Source organism: Eublepharis macularius, chromosome 7 (assembly GCF_028583425.1).
Source record: "Eublepharis macularius isolate TG4126 chromosome 7, MPM_Emac_v1.0, whole genome shotgun sequence".
Classification (NCBI taxonomy): domain Eukaryota; kingdom Metazoa; phylum Chordata; class Lepidosauria; order Squamata; family Eublepharidae; genus Eublepharis; species Eublepharis macularius.
Genome location: NC_072796.1, coordinates 72,419,265 through 72,433,295, shown reverse-complemented (window position 1 = coordinate 72,433,295; position 14,031 = coordinate 72,419,265).

Below are 14,031 nucleotides of genomic sequence, written 5' to 3'. Positions count from 1 at the left end.
TCTGGCCGCTGGCCGGCAGCACCCCCCATGTGCCCACCTGCTAGGCCTACATACGGGTGAACTCTTATCCGCTTACGCAGCAAGGAGGTGATGACTGCAGCTGCTGGGCCTGGTTGGTGTAAGGAGGTAGTGGCATGCCACCTCCCTTCAGGGGGTGGGGGGGTCTGGCTGCTCACTGGTGGCACCCCCCATGTGCCCACCCACCAGGCCTCTGGGTTGGAGATGGACAGATTATCTGCTCATGCAGCAAGGTGGTTGATGACTGCAGCCGCTGGGCCTGGCGGGCATGGGGAGGTGGTGGCATGCTGCCTCCCCTCAGGGGGTGGGGGGTCTGGCTGCTTGCTGGTGGCACCCCCATGTGCCCACCTGCTGGGCCTCTGTGTCGGAGACGGACAGATTATCCGCTCACACAGCAAGATGTTTAATGACTGCGGCCACCAGGCCTGGCGGGCACAGGGAGGAGGGGGCATGCCGCCTCCCCTCAGGGGGCAGGGGGTCTGGCCACTCACTGGCAGCACCCCCATGTACCTGCCCGCCAGCCCTCTGGGTCAGAGGCAGACAGACTATCTGCTTAGGCAGCAAAGTGGGTGATGCCTGCGGCCGCCAGGCCTGCCAGCACAGGGAGGCAGTGGCGTGTCACCTCCCCTCAGGGGGCAGGGGTCTGGCCACTCGCCGGTGGCAGCCCCCATGTGCCTGACTGCCAGGCCTCTGGGTCGGAGGCAGACAGACTATCCGCTTATGCAGCAAGGTGGGTGACGCCTATGGCTGCTGGGTCTGGTGGGTGTGGGGAGGCAGTGGCGTGCTGCCTCCCCTCAGTGGGCAAGGGGTCTGGCCACTTGCCGCTGGCACCCCCATTTGCCCACCTGCCAGGCCTCCAGGTCAGAGGCGGACAGACTATCCAGTTATGCAGCAAGGTGTTTGATGACTGCAGCCACTGGACCTGGTGGCCGGGGGGAGGTGGCAGTGTGCCACCTCCCCTCAGGGGGCAGGGGATCTGGCTGCTGGCCAGTGGCACCCCCCATGTGCCCACCTGCAAGGCCTCCAGGTCAGAGGTGGACAGACTATTCGCTTATGCAGCAAGGTGGTTGATGACTGTGGCTGCCAGGTCTGGCTCGCACAGGGAGTCATTGGCATGCCGCCTCTCCTCAGGGGGTGGGAGGTCTGGCCACTTGCAGGTGGCACTCCCCATGTGCTTGCCTACCAGGCCTCCAGGTTGAAGGCAGACAGAGTATCCACTTATGAAGCAAAGTGGTTGATGACTGCGGCTGCTGCGTGGTTAAGTAGAGGGAGACCAAGCAGTTCCAGCCACAGTGATGAGCCGCACCTGGAAGATCCTGCGAGTGGGCCTAGAAGACTCCGATTCATCAGCGGCTGCTGGCATCAACCTCATCCCTGCCTTCACGGAAAGGAGGGGAAGGGGCACTGCAAGTTGTGGGGAAGGGACTCGTGGCAGTACCTGAGAGGGAGAGGAGGAAAGAGGGAACACAAAGTGGTCAGGGTGGGAGAGTGGGACCAAGGGGTTCTGGCCATGGTGACGAGCCACACCTGGAAGATCCTGTGACAGGGCCTGGAACACCCCAATGCATCAGCAGCTGCTGGCATCAACCATCTCCCTGCCATTATGGAAAGGAGGGGATGGGGCGGTGCAAGTGCTGGGGAAGGGACTCATGGCAGTACTTGAAAGGGAGAGGGATGAACTGGTAACTGGAAAGCTCCCAAGCAAGAGGTAGTTGGGTCGGAGGGGTCCCAGAGAGGGAGAGGAAGAAATGGGGCAGCAGCAGTTGCTGCCATCACCCACCTTCCTGCCTTTGCAGAAAGGATGGGAGTTGCGGGACACATCCCCCCCCCAGCTCAAAGGGGTCCAGTCAGTCCCATTAACAGGGGAGCCACCATGCAATGCAACTGACTGTATCCCTATACAGTACCATCAGCTGTGCGATTGCAACCGAGCTGTCCCTCGTGACCAAGGAGGGAGCAGTAACAGGATAGTTCCTCATGAAGCGGCGGCTGACATGACCCGCCGTCCTGCCTTTGCAGAAAGAAGGGAGTGTTCAGGACAGGAGAGGTCGTTCGTAAGGGTCAGAGTGGTTCCACAGAGGGAGAGGTAGAAAGAGGGACCAGCAGCACCGAGAAATGAGGGGGGGGGGCAGAGCAGTTGCACACTGCTCCAAGACACCTCATCTGTGCAGGCAGTACAGGCACTACTCATAACTGTTTGGGTGGCACCGCCAGGCACCAACTGCCTTCCTGCCTTGGTGGAAAGGAGGGGATGGATGGGACAGGAGACATTGGCCACCTTCCTGCCTTTGCGGGAAAGACATGAATCGAGGGACCCATTCACCCCTACTCAGAGGGCACAGGGTTTGCACTGGATAGGGGCACCATGCGCTCATCTACATGTGCAACAGCTCCTGAGGAGCTCCAAAGGAGGCTGCCACCAGCATCACCCACTTTCCTGCCTTCGCAGAAAGGAGGTATCATGACGATCTGGCTGTGCTAGGAAGGCCTAGCAAGGCCTCAGAAGTCTGTTAGCAGTGGGAGTGGGCCTGGCTAAACCTGAACCAAATGTGCCAGCCGTCATTTGAGATACCCGCCAGACTCAAGGGGCAAGAGTGCACAGCGACGGCATGGAGAACCAAGGGGCAAAATACTTTAGTAGCCTGTGGAACCCCATCCACTCTACGATGGATATGGACAATCCAAGTAGGGCAATCGTCTCTGCCAAGATGCGAAGGCCCGCCTCCTGAGCCCTCAACCTCGCCGTTGTAAGTGGCACTGTCCCAGACCCGAAGGGGACAGTCTCTGTGAGCACAGTCTGCCTGAGCGCTCCCCTCCCACCAGCATCACCCACAGGGCAAGGATTCTTGCTTGGAGTGGATTCCAGTGACCATCCCACTGATCCCCGCTCAGAAGAGCAGATTGCCCCCTTTCTCCCCCCCAATGGATGTTTCTCTGGGTGAGGATGGAGACCACAGGCTTGGGTGGTTCATCTTCAGGTGCCGAGTCAGGGCCGTTGATGACATGTGCATCGGGTTTTTGCCCCTGTGCAACAGGACTTCAGAGGTATGGCACCACACCACACAGGGGTCATTAGGAAGGGCCTGAAACTGGCTCCATATGGAGGCATTGAAACGTGGACAGCTAACTGTCCCAGGGGAAGGAGGATGAACGGTTACAGGCTGCGCTGTGGAGCTGGCCATGGACGACGGAGTGAGGGGTGGACTGCAGGTGGGGACACCACCGAGAGTTTGGGATGGGGACAGGAGGGATGTTTCATAAAACACAAACCATTCCTCCAGGGATCTGTCACCCACCCCCTCCTCAAAATGTTGAGAGAGATCCTCTCCCCCCAGCGGAAAGACCTCTTTGGCCTCCTCCACAGCCCCCACAGGTGAATAGGAGGGAGCGAGAGTACTCTTTGCTGCCCCCGAGCCACACCAAGTACTGCTTTCCACAAGTAAACCAGGAGGACTGCATTTGCACTTCACCCCATGACCACCCGTGGTGGCCACCACAACAGGAAGACTCATTGTGCCACCAAACTAGAATTAAGGAGGACAGAAAAGGAGAGAATACTGTGAGCCCTCAGCCGAGGTGCCCACTGAGCTTGGCCCCAGGGCCTGGCAGCAGTCCTGGAACCAGAAGGGATATCTCCTTATCCCACCCACCACACACAGAAAAAAGCCCAGCTCCAATGCACTCTCCCTGTCTCTCTCCCCAAAGGCTATAACAGCTCTCTCCCACTCCACTGCTTGCTGAAAGTGAAACCAGAACTGGGAGCGCAGTTCCCTTTTATAAGCAGAGGTCTAATTGAGAAATGCAGGAGGTCTGTGGTTGGCAGTCAAAACTGCCTAACAGGGTTTGCAGGGATGAGATTGGAGTTCCCATGGCCCTCCTCTCTCCCTTCCCCCCTGGCGTCTGCTCCGACGTTACCAATCGTTACCAATTTGCAGCTCCACACTTGGAAGGAAGACCTGCCCATCAAGCTAAGTCGGGCTTTGATTGGGGTGTCTGGGGAGACAGAGGGAGTGCAGACAGAGTTCAGGCACTCCCCCCCTCCATTGCCAAGGCAATTGATTGAAGGCACCTGGGTGTCTGGATTCCCGAATGGCGGCTGATTGCAATGAACAAGCCTTTGCGCTGACCACCTGTTTGGCTGGAATGGTGCCTCTCGAACAGCCCGTTTGCGAGCAGCCGAGTGGCCTGTTTGTTGTTTTTTTTCCATTTGTAATGCTGTTTGTGCCCATGTCTATTCACAACCACCCCTCTTGTTTAAAGTGACCCAACATCTTCTGACTTCTAAATCTGAATCTTTACCGGCTCAAGTGCAGACAATTACAGTGACACCTAAGCAAATACTTTGCTGAAAAAATAGCTCAAGTATCTGGATACAAACTACATGAGGTGAACGATATGCTCAGTACACTATCTGCTACTACCCAAATCTCAGAGATTTGTTAAAGAGTGAGTTGGTGATTTGGGTAGTACCTTATTGTTCCTGGAGTAGCCCTTGTAGTCGTTAGCCAATACACCATCTGGTCAGCTTAGGAACCATTTTGACCCAGTTACAGTGATAGATATTGACAAAATCTGTGATGACCACTACTTGTACATTGGGTATTTGCCCACTGTGGTTGCTAAAATCTTGGAAAGACTACATAAATGAGCTCTTGATGTCTATCATAAATCAGTCAGTAATTCAAGGCACCTTTCCTCAGCCAGTCAAAGTGGTGGTCATCCTCCCTCTAATTAAAAAAAAATCCCTAGATAAAAAATTGCCCAGTTTCTAATCTGCCTTTTCTGAGCAAAGTGATTGACAGAAAAGGAGCTAACCAGCTCCAGGTCTTTTTAGGTAACTCTTGTGCTTTGGACCCTTTTCAGTCTGGTTACAGACTGGGCAATTTCTGCAGTTCATACTCCGTTGTATTGTTTGTTGGATGTGCCAGCCATTGATTTATTGAATTACACTATGTAATCTGTCTTGAGTCTCAGTGAGAAAGGCAGACTATAAATAACATAAATAAACAAACACAGACTTCAATGTGCAATGTGTATTTTTTTAAAATTTATAATTGCAGGCTGTCTGATTGGCTCACTAGTTGTTTATATGGCTGGCTGCTGAATGGCAGGCAGCAACAACAGATCTATGCAGGAGGGAGGAAGAAGAAAAGTAGAACTCCCAGAAGGTCGCATGAAAATGTATGAATAAAACATTGCTGATTTCACTGTACTGTTCATAAACAGTCAAAGTAATCAACAAAAATTGCATCCCTGTTTACAGCTGGTGAACAGACCATGAACTGATCTATTGGGTTTTGGAGCATCCCTACCAGCAATGTGCATTCAGAAAGTAATTAAACAACATAAAATCAAATATGCTTTCAGTTTCCATTTCACTGCACTTTATTTAAGTAACTGGTTTTCTGGGACAGTGAGGGAAAAGGGAAGCGAGGCAACTGACTTAGCAGGTATATACCTGACAGGCATGCCATCCAACCAGAACACATTTCTGGTTTATCTCTGACTTTTTCTGTGCACAGTGACTGGTGCCAATCACAATCTAGCTCACTGGCAGGAGACAGTAAAAAAACTTCAAGTGGGACAACACCAGGTAGTGACAGATAGAACCAGTCCCCCTCACAGGCAGTAAAGTTCAGGAGGATAAGCACCCAGCAATGCTTCACTCTGGGAAAAGGAGCAGATTTTTCCTCTTCTGTTCCTTTGTTGTTTCAGAGTTTCTGTTTGTGCTGCATTAGATTTTTTCATAATACTAGTTTATGTCAAAAAAATTCTATGGTTAATTCCAGAACTGCATCCAATGCAGCTTTGCCAAGGCTCTTCTTGTCATTTGCATGTTTTCCCCTCTATATACTGTTATACACAAGTGCATGGATAAAAAAGGAACATGATGTGATCATACATATGACTAGGTGAGGGTTGAGGGGGTACTGTTTTGCTGATGTACTGGTACGCTTCATTGGTAAAACACAAACACAAAAGGAATCTTTTAAAATAATTATATCCCACCTTTCAGCATAATTAGGTCCATGAAGGTGGCTAACAACCAGATACCCCACCCATTCAATCACATTGCTCAAAAATGAACCATTCAAAATTAGTAGATAATTATTCATATCTTCTGGGTCCAGTATAAGTAATCATAATATTTTTATATATGCAATACTATACCTTGTTTCCAGTGTTTTATCACTGATACATGGAAGGAGATGAACAATGCACATGCAAAGCATTCTATACAAGATTCGAAAATAAAATACAGAACAATAGAGGTGCATTGAATTACACTGGGTAATTCAAAACTCCAGAATCAGGAAGAAATCCAGATGAAGAGCACTTGAGAAGTGTCTGAACTCTTTGTAGCAGGCCTAGTCTCATCTGTTGCCACTGATTCTTCTCTCATAGCTCTTAACCTTGCGTAGAAGTTTCTAGGGAAAGATCCCGAGGTGTGGGTTCTGACTTGGAAATGAAATTGAAGCCACAAGGAGGAAGAGATACCCTGCTTTGGCAGGGTCTCCCCACATCTTCCCTGGCTGCTATTGCTGCCCTGGCTGCTATTGGTTACTCTGCCTCTAAGCAGAAGCTCATAGCAGCTGCTGCTCTGTTCCTCAGGCTGTTAAAGAACAGAAAAGGGAAGAGAACACATCATTTAACGAGAGAGCTTCCCTTCCTGCTCCTACCCTCCCAAGCCATCCCAATCCCTCCCCCCAGTGCAAATAGGGAGAGCAGTCCTCATTATCCATGCCAAAAATGCTCAAAAAGTTGGTTGAGAAGGGCTCTCAGAGTATTCCTGGCCAAGGAGGAGCAGGATTTGATGAAGGCGTGGGCTTTACAACAGCCACTTAAAGTAAGATTAGATATTCCAGAGCAGATTTTTAATGGTAACAGTCATATCACCATCTCTTCCTAAATTGCATTAATTACTTCAGTGGCTGTACATGCCAGTTATTATCAGTCATGCTGAGGACCCTTTCATCCAGAACAATACTTCCATGTAGGATATAAAACTCTTTTAATGATCGCACATTTATATATTTCACTGTGTACATGTGCTATAAAGTCACAATTGGCCTGAGTGTCAGCATATATGAAAACTTTCTACACACAGTAAAACAGATGAGTGTGTCCACATATGTATGTTTTCCAATTTTAAAACCTTAGTAGTTGAAAGCTAATTTCATTCACTTTCATACAAGCAGTTTCTTGTAGCAAAGAAGTAATTCATGAAAAAACCCTCCCATTAAGGGTATTCTAAATGTTCATTGAGGGTTTGGTGTGGGGCTGAAAGATTTCCTCAGGTCTCCCAAATCTCCTTTTTTTTGGACCTGTGTGCTATCCTTCTCAGCAGATGACTGGGTACCATGTAAATAATCAACAACAGCATTTTCTTTTGCCTGGCTATATGATCCCAGCTAATGAGGAAAACTCCCTCTTTCATAATACTATAACTTCAAGGCACTTAGTGATGATGGGCAATACAGTCAGACTCAGGACTGATAAAAGGAAGTATTTTATCACTGAACCAAGTTATTAAATTGTGGAATTCAGTGCCAGTGAATGTAGTGATGGCCACAAGAATAAATGGCATTAAAAGGAGATCAAGCAGATTCATGGAAAATAGGTCCCTCAGGAAACCACTCTAAGTGGATCTAGTCAGAGGTAAGTTCCTTTTATTGAATAGTGCTTATTCCTATGAAAGGTTACTTAGGAATGCTACCCCAGTGGCTACTAGTCATGATTAACTAAAGAAAACCTCCATGTTCAGAGACTATAAAACCTGTGAATATCAATGTTAGGAGAGAGTTAACAATTTAGAGATCTTGGCCTCTAAGCCATGTTTGTTGAGCAACTGTTTGGCCACTTTGCAAAACAGGATGGACCACTGGTTTGATCCAGCAAGATACCTGTTCTGTTCGTATAAGCAGGAATCACAGTCTAGGGTGATTATACAATGATGCCACCATTAAACTAATCAGAGTTGGCTACATGAGGATATCATAAAGCCAGGCAGAAGTTTAATGCTACTCTCTGAATTAGTGAACACTTTTGACCCTGTGCAGCATTCTAGAAAAATGCCAAAAGAGTACACTTTCCACTTAATAATAACATAATAATATTTGATTTATATACTGCCCTTCAGGACAGTTTAATGCCCACTCAGAGTAGTTTACAAAGTATGTTTTTAACCCCACTACAAAACACCCTGTGAGGTGGGTGGGGCTGAGAGAGCTTCAGAGAGCCGTGACTAGCCCAAGGTCACCCAGCTGGCTTCAAGTGGAGGAGTAGGGAATCAAACCTGGGTCTCCAGATTAGAGTCCCACGCTCTTAACCACTACACCAAACTTGGTGAAATTGTTTGAGAAAATTGCCCTCTGTTCCATTTCAGCTTAACTTAGGGGCAAAGAGCTCAAAGAGTTGACTTATGTTGACAGCTGGGGGAGTTTTCATGGCAAGATACTAACAGAGGTGGTTCACCATTGCCTGCCTCTGCAACCCTGATCTTTGTTGGAGGTTTCCCATCCAATTACTAACCAAGGGTGACACTGCTTAGCTTCTGAGATCTGATGAGATATGGCTCACCTGGGCTATCCAGGTCAGGGCTAGTTTGACTTGCCACAGCTCAAATTAACATTGAGGAGAAATACGAGAAGTGAAGGTGGTCAACAAAATTGGCCATTATCAGACATTTTACTAGCAGCCAAGCATGTTTATAATCAGGTGATAGTCAGGAAGAAACACTTTGGGGGATTCTGTGCTTTGTATGTTTGTATTTATAATGTACAAAACATGCCAAACTTTTGATGTTAAACTTGTAATTCATCTTCAACAACAAAAGCAACAAAGGTATTAAAAGCAAAGAGGCCAATATAGAATGCTATTACTCACACTTGCAGCTTTAGTAATACCAAAGATGACCATCATCACATTTCAGTCTGCCAGAAAACAGAGTACAGTCTCTACTACGTATTGAACATTTTTGAAAGCTGGAGAAATTAAACGGAGTTGAATCTTATATCATACAAGTAATTTCTACAGCATGAGTTCATTCAGTACTTAGTTCATTACAGTAACTAAATGTATGAACAAAGAATGAAGCTTTATGTATGAATGTAACCTTGGTACATTCTTTCAAGAAACTAAATGTACAGCTTGGTTAGCTGTATTTCTTGAGAAGCAAGCCTCACTACTTTCTACTGATCATATGTCCAAGGACATGTACTTTCATTCTCCACTACAGTCTTCTAATTTTGAAATCACTGAGTCATGTTTACAACAACTTAACATGAATGCACCATTAAGGCTTAAGCAATTTTCTTTTAATCTTACTATTGATAGTGTTCAGGGCTTAATATCAGGCAGGACTCACTGAGGATTTTCAGTGTCAAGGTTCAACATTATAACAGAAATAGGCAAAGCCTGGCAATTCTACACCACAAAATAGCATAGAAACATAGAGCTAAAAGGAAATCCAAGGGTCATCTAGTCCAACCCCCTGCACAAGGCAGGAAATCCACAGCTACCTCCCCCCCTCCCCATGACCCCCTGCTCAATGCCCAGAGGAAGGCAAAAAAGACCAGAATATCTGGTCAATCTGGAAGGCAATTCCTTCCTGACCCCGACGTGGTGATCACGTTTATTAACCTGGACATGTAAGAAAAGGCTATGAGAACCAAGCACTGTCTCATCCTTTCCTGCCCTTCCTCTAATGATCCGACAAAGTTCATGCTGAGTCATAGAATTAGCATTTCTGACAGATGGCCATGTAACCTCTGCTTAAAAACCTCCAAAGAAGGAGAACCCACCACCTTCTGAGGAAGCCTGTTCCACTGAGGAATTGCTCTAACTGGCATAAAGTTCTTCCTAATGTTTAGCTGAATTGATTTAAATTTAGCCTGTAGTTCTGGTCTGATGCTCTGGAGCTACAGAAAACAACTCCATTTCATCTTCTATATGACAGACCTTCAAATATTGAAGATGGCTATCATATTTTCTCCAATAATCTCCTTTCCAAGATAAACATACTCAACTCCTTCATCCATTCCTCAAAGGTTTTGGTCTCTAATTGGTCCAAGCCTTGTATAAAAAAGATTCCTCCCAATGTTTACATCTGGATTAGCCGTAATGTAAATTTAGCATAAGAAAATGGGTCAAATTGATATTGTTGTGACCAGGGGCGGTGCAAGGGTTTACCACGCTCGCGGCCGGCCGGCTGGCCGGGTGCCCCTGCGTGCGTGCCAGCCTGCGTAATGACGTCATGCGTGACATCATCACGGGAGCGCACGCACCGCCGCCAGCCCGATTGCTGCGGCGGGCGGCCTCCGAGCTCTCCCGCTCGGTTGCCTGCGCCGCCGCAGATGCCTGCCCGCGGTGGCTGCGCCTGGCCGGGGGCTTGTGCTGGCGGCAGCAGCGGTGCGGGGTGGGAGGGATAGGAGGCTGGTGATTTGTGGGGCGCGCTCCCGCGTGCCGCACCTCCTCCATCGCTCCCTCCGGCACCCCGCGCCTGTGGCCACCACCTACCTGGCCTCAATAGGCCCACCACCCCTGGTTGTGACATTGTTTGCAACAGTTCTCTAGCTATAGAAATTGTAGGAGGAACAGGACCCATTTTAGCATAAATAGAGCCTAATGTATTCTATTTAGAGAGGGACCAAACAAGAAGCCCCCAAAGCCTCCAAAGGAGTCTAAGGGCAAAGCTACAAGTGACGAATGACACTTGAACGGCAAGTGTATTTCTCCCTGTTCACTTGCACTCCACTCAATCCACTTGCCGTTCAAGTGTCATTCATCACTTGTAAATGCTAAACCATCTTTGTAGCCCTCCGGGACATGTTCCACATTTTCAATATCCATCTTAAACTGTCATGCCCCAAACTGAACAAAGTACTTCAGATGAGGTCAAACCAGAACAATGTGATATCATCACGTAATGTGATTTGGATGCTATATTTCTGTTGATGGAACCAAAAATCACGTGTCTTTTTATTATCAGAATTACACTGCTAACTCGCATTCAGCATATGATCTACTAATATCTCTAGATCTTTTTCACATGTACTACTGCCAAGACAGGTATAATGTGCCAGCCTGCTCACTCTCCCACTGTGAGGTAGATTTTCCCTCCAAACCGACGAGGTTGTTTGCTGGGGCTCAGAGGTAGAGGTGGGCACGATCCCAAAAAAATTACCGATCAAGCTGATCGGTGATCGGCACCAGCGGCGACCCCAAATCACTGATCCACACCGATCATCTCCCATTTCCGATCCATCAATTGGGGATCGGGGAGGAGGCCAAAGCGGAGGGGTGCCCCGCAGTTCCCAGCTATGTGGGAAGGTAGGTGGTAGCGGTGACCACTGGGCCTGGTGGGCACGGGGAGGTGGGAATGAACCACCTCCCCTCAGGGAGGGGACGTTCACACACACACACACACACACACACACACACACACACACACACACACACACACACACACTTAGAGCAGGGGGGGGAGTTTTTAACCCAGCGACAAGCCGCCTCCCCTCAGGGAGGGGACGTTCACACACACACACACACACACACACACACTTAGAGCAGAGGGGGGGAGTTTTTAACCTGCCCCTGCCCCTCCAAATAGAGAGAGAGAAACACCCCGTCAACATGTTTCAGCCAGCTTTTAAAAAAAAGCAGGGACAGAATCCTCCATTCTTCCCCACCCAATTTTAAAAGCAAGCAGCCAGTCTTCCAAAAGCATATTTTAAACACACACACAGAGCTGTGAATGAGGTTTTCCCACAAAATACAGTGTTTTAAAAGCAGGTTAAAAACAGAGAGTAACAACAACAAAGAAGAGAGAAGGTTCCCAAACCCAAACAACATCCAACGAGAGCATAAGCCCTAGGAACCCAATAAATCTATGATTATAATATCAAAATATTTTGTTATTTGTGTCTTACTCACCACGTAAATACAGAAAATGTACATTCAATCAAGATTTACAATATAAATACTTACAATATAAATACAACAAGTACATACATCTGTCCCATAATTTCTGCAAACAGTCCAGAACATAGCTATAATCTGGATGTGCTGGAATAGAAATAGTCCATGGAATGATTCTTCCTCTTGTCCTCGTATCAGGATGGTCAATATAAAGGTAAATGTCCAAACAGCAATATCAGAAGAGTCTAATAGGATCCTTCTGGATCTCCAGGTAGGTGACAACGATCCCGCCAGCTTAAAATTGCTCGTTTTGGTTTCCCTTCATCCTGGCCTCCTCTCTAACATAAAGGTATTAATAATTATAAGCCATCCTTACTAGACATAATATAATATTCTCTATATCCATTGTATATTATATAGCATACTTACATACACATGAATAGTTCCAGTCACATTCTCCAAATAGATATTTTCCGTTTCCAATCAATGCTAATTTGCAGCAGGTGCTTGACTGCAGTAACGAGCTCTTTTAAACACATCTGCATACATGCACTCACCTCTCTTAAAGGTAAAATACCACAATCATTCTGTAACTTACAAAAATACTGCAAAATTGATCTCACTATTTAATCCATGTGGGGTTATGCAGTTCATTATGAAGATCCATTTGGCTTCACTCTGTAATAACTTCCTATTATCATTGTCATCAGATCGCACTACTTCCAGAACCGAGTATTTGAGTTCCCTTTCATTGTTATGATTTCTGGCAGAGGAGGCCAGGATGAAGGGAAACCGAAACGAGCAATTTTAAGCTGGCGGGCTTGTTGCCACCTACCTGGAGATCCAGAGGGATCCTATTAGACTCTTCTGATATTGCTGTTTGGACATTTACCTTTATATTGACCATCCTGATACGAGGACAAGAGGAAGAATCATTCCATGGACTATTTCTATTCCAGCACATCCAGATTATAGCTATGTTCTGGACTGTTTGCAGAAATTATGGGACAGATGTATGTACTTGTTGTATTTATATTGTAATTTATATTGTAAATCTTGATTGAATGTACATTTTCTGTATTTACGTGGTGAGTAAGACACAAATAACAAAATATTTTGATATTATAATCATAGATTTATTGTGTTCCTAGGGTTTATGCTGTTGTTGGAGGTTGTTTAAAAACAGAGTGACAGAGAGAAAAACAGCCATTCCTCCTACCAAGCCCCATTTTTTAAAAAAGCAAAAAACGTTTAGAGTGCCCATGGCTACAGAACACCCCCTTCCCCCTCCCTCCCCTGGGTCTCTTCTCCCAACTGGTGACTGCATTGCTGCTTCGTGGTTGGAAGGAAGCCCTGCTAATCAAGGAAAGCTGGGCTTCCATTCGGGTTTCCAGGGCGACAGAAGGAGGGCAGACAGAGCTCAGGCATTCCCCTGGCTCCGTTGCCAGGGGAATAGATTGCTGGCGCCTGACTGTCTGGCTTCCCGATCAGATCCCGATGGCCTGATCAAGCCCTGATGAAGCCCCCCCCCCCCCGAACGCTGGATCAGTCGCCGTGGACGGCACCGATCTGCCTGGTTCCAATCGCGCGAATGCCATTATCGTGGGTATTTTTCTATCGTAATGCCGATCGTGCCCATCTCTACTCAGAAGCCTCTGGTCGTGTGTATCTGGATGTAACTTAGAATTCCTTTTGTCCCACACTTAAAAACATATTCTATATTTGGCTTATATCCCAGCCTAAAATTAAGGAGGAGAAAAGCAGAAGCCCACATCATCTTTAAAATGAAATGGCACTAGAGGCTAAGGAAAGTTCAAAAAGATAACAGCAGATTTATTCAACAGGCAGGGTTTGTATGTAGATAGGAAGGGAAAGGAAAGCAGAGGTAAATTTTATTTGTTGAACAGAATACTTTACAAGCATTATTTTCAGTGGTTACAGATCTTAGAAGTGAAAGATTGGTAGTGTGAGACTTAAGTTTCTTAAACAAGGTTCCTTCATAGATTTCATTTCTTAGGTGTTCTGACTTCCATGCAGCACTCTTTTCCTTTTATCCAAACTCTGGGTACACCACAGAACCAAAATTCCCTTTCC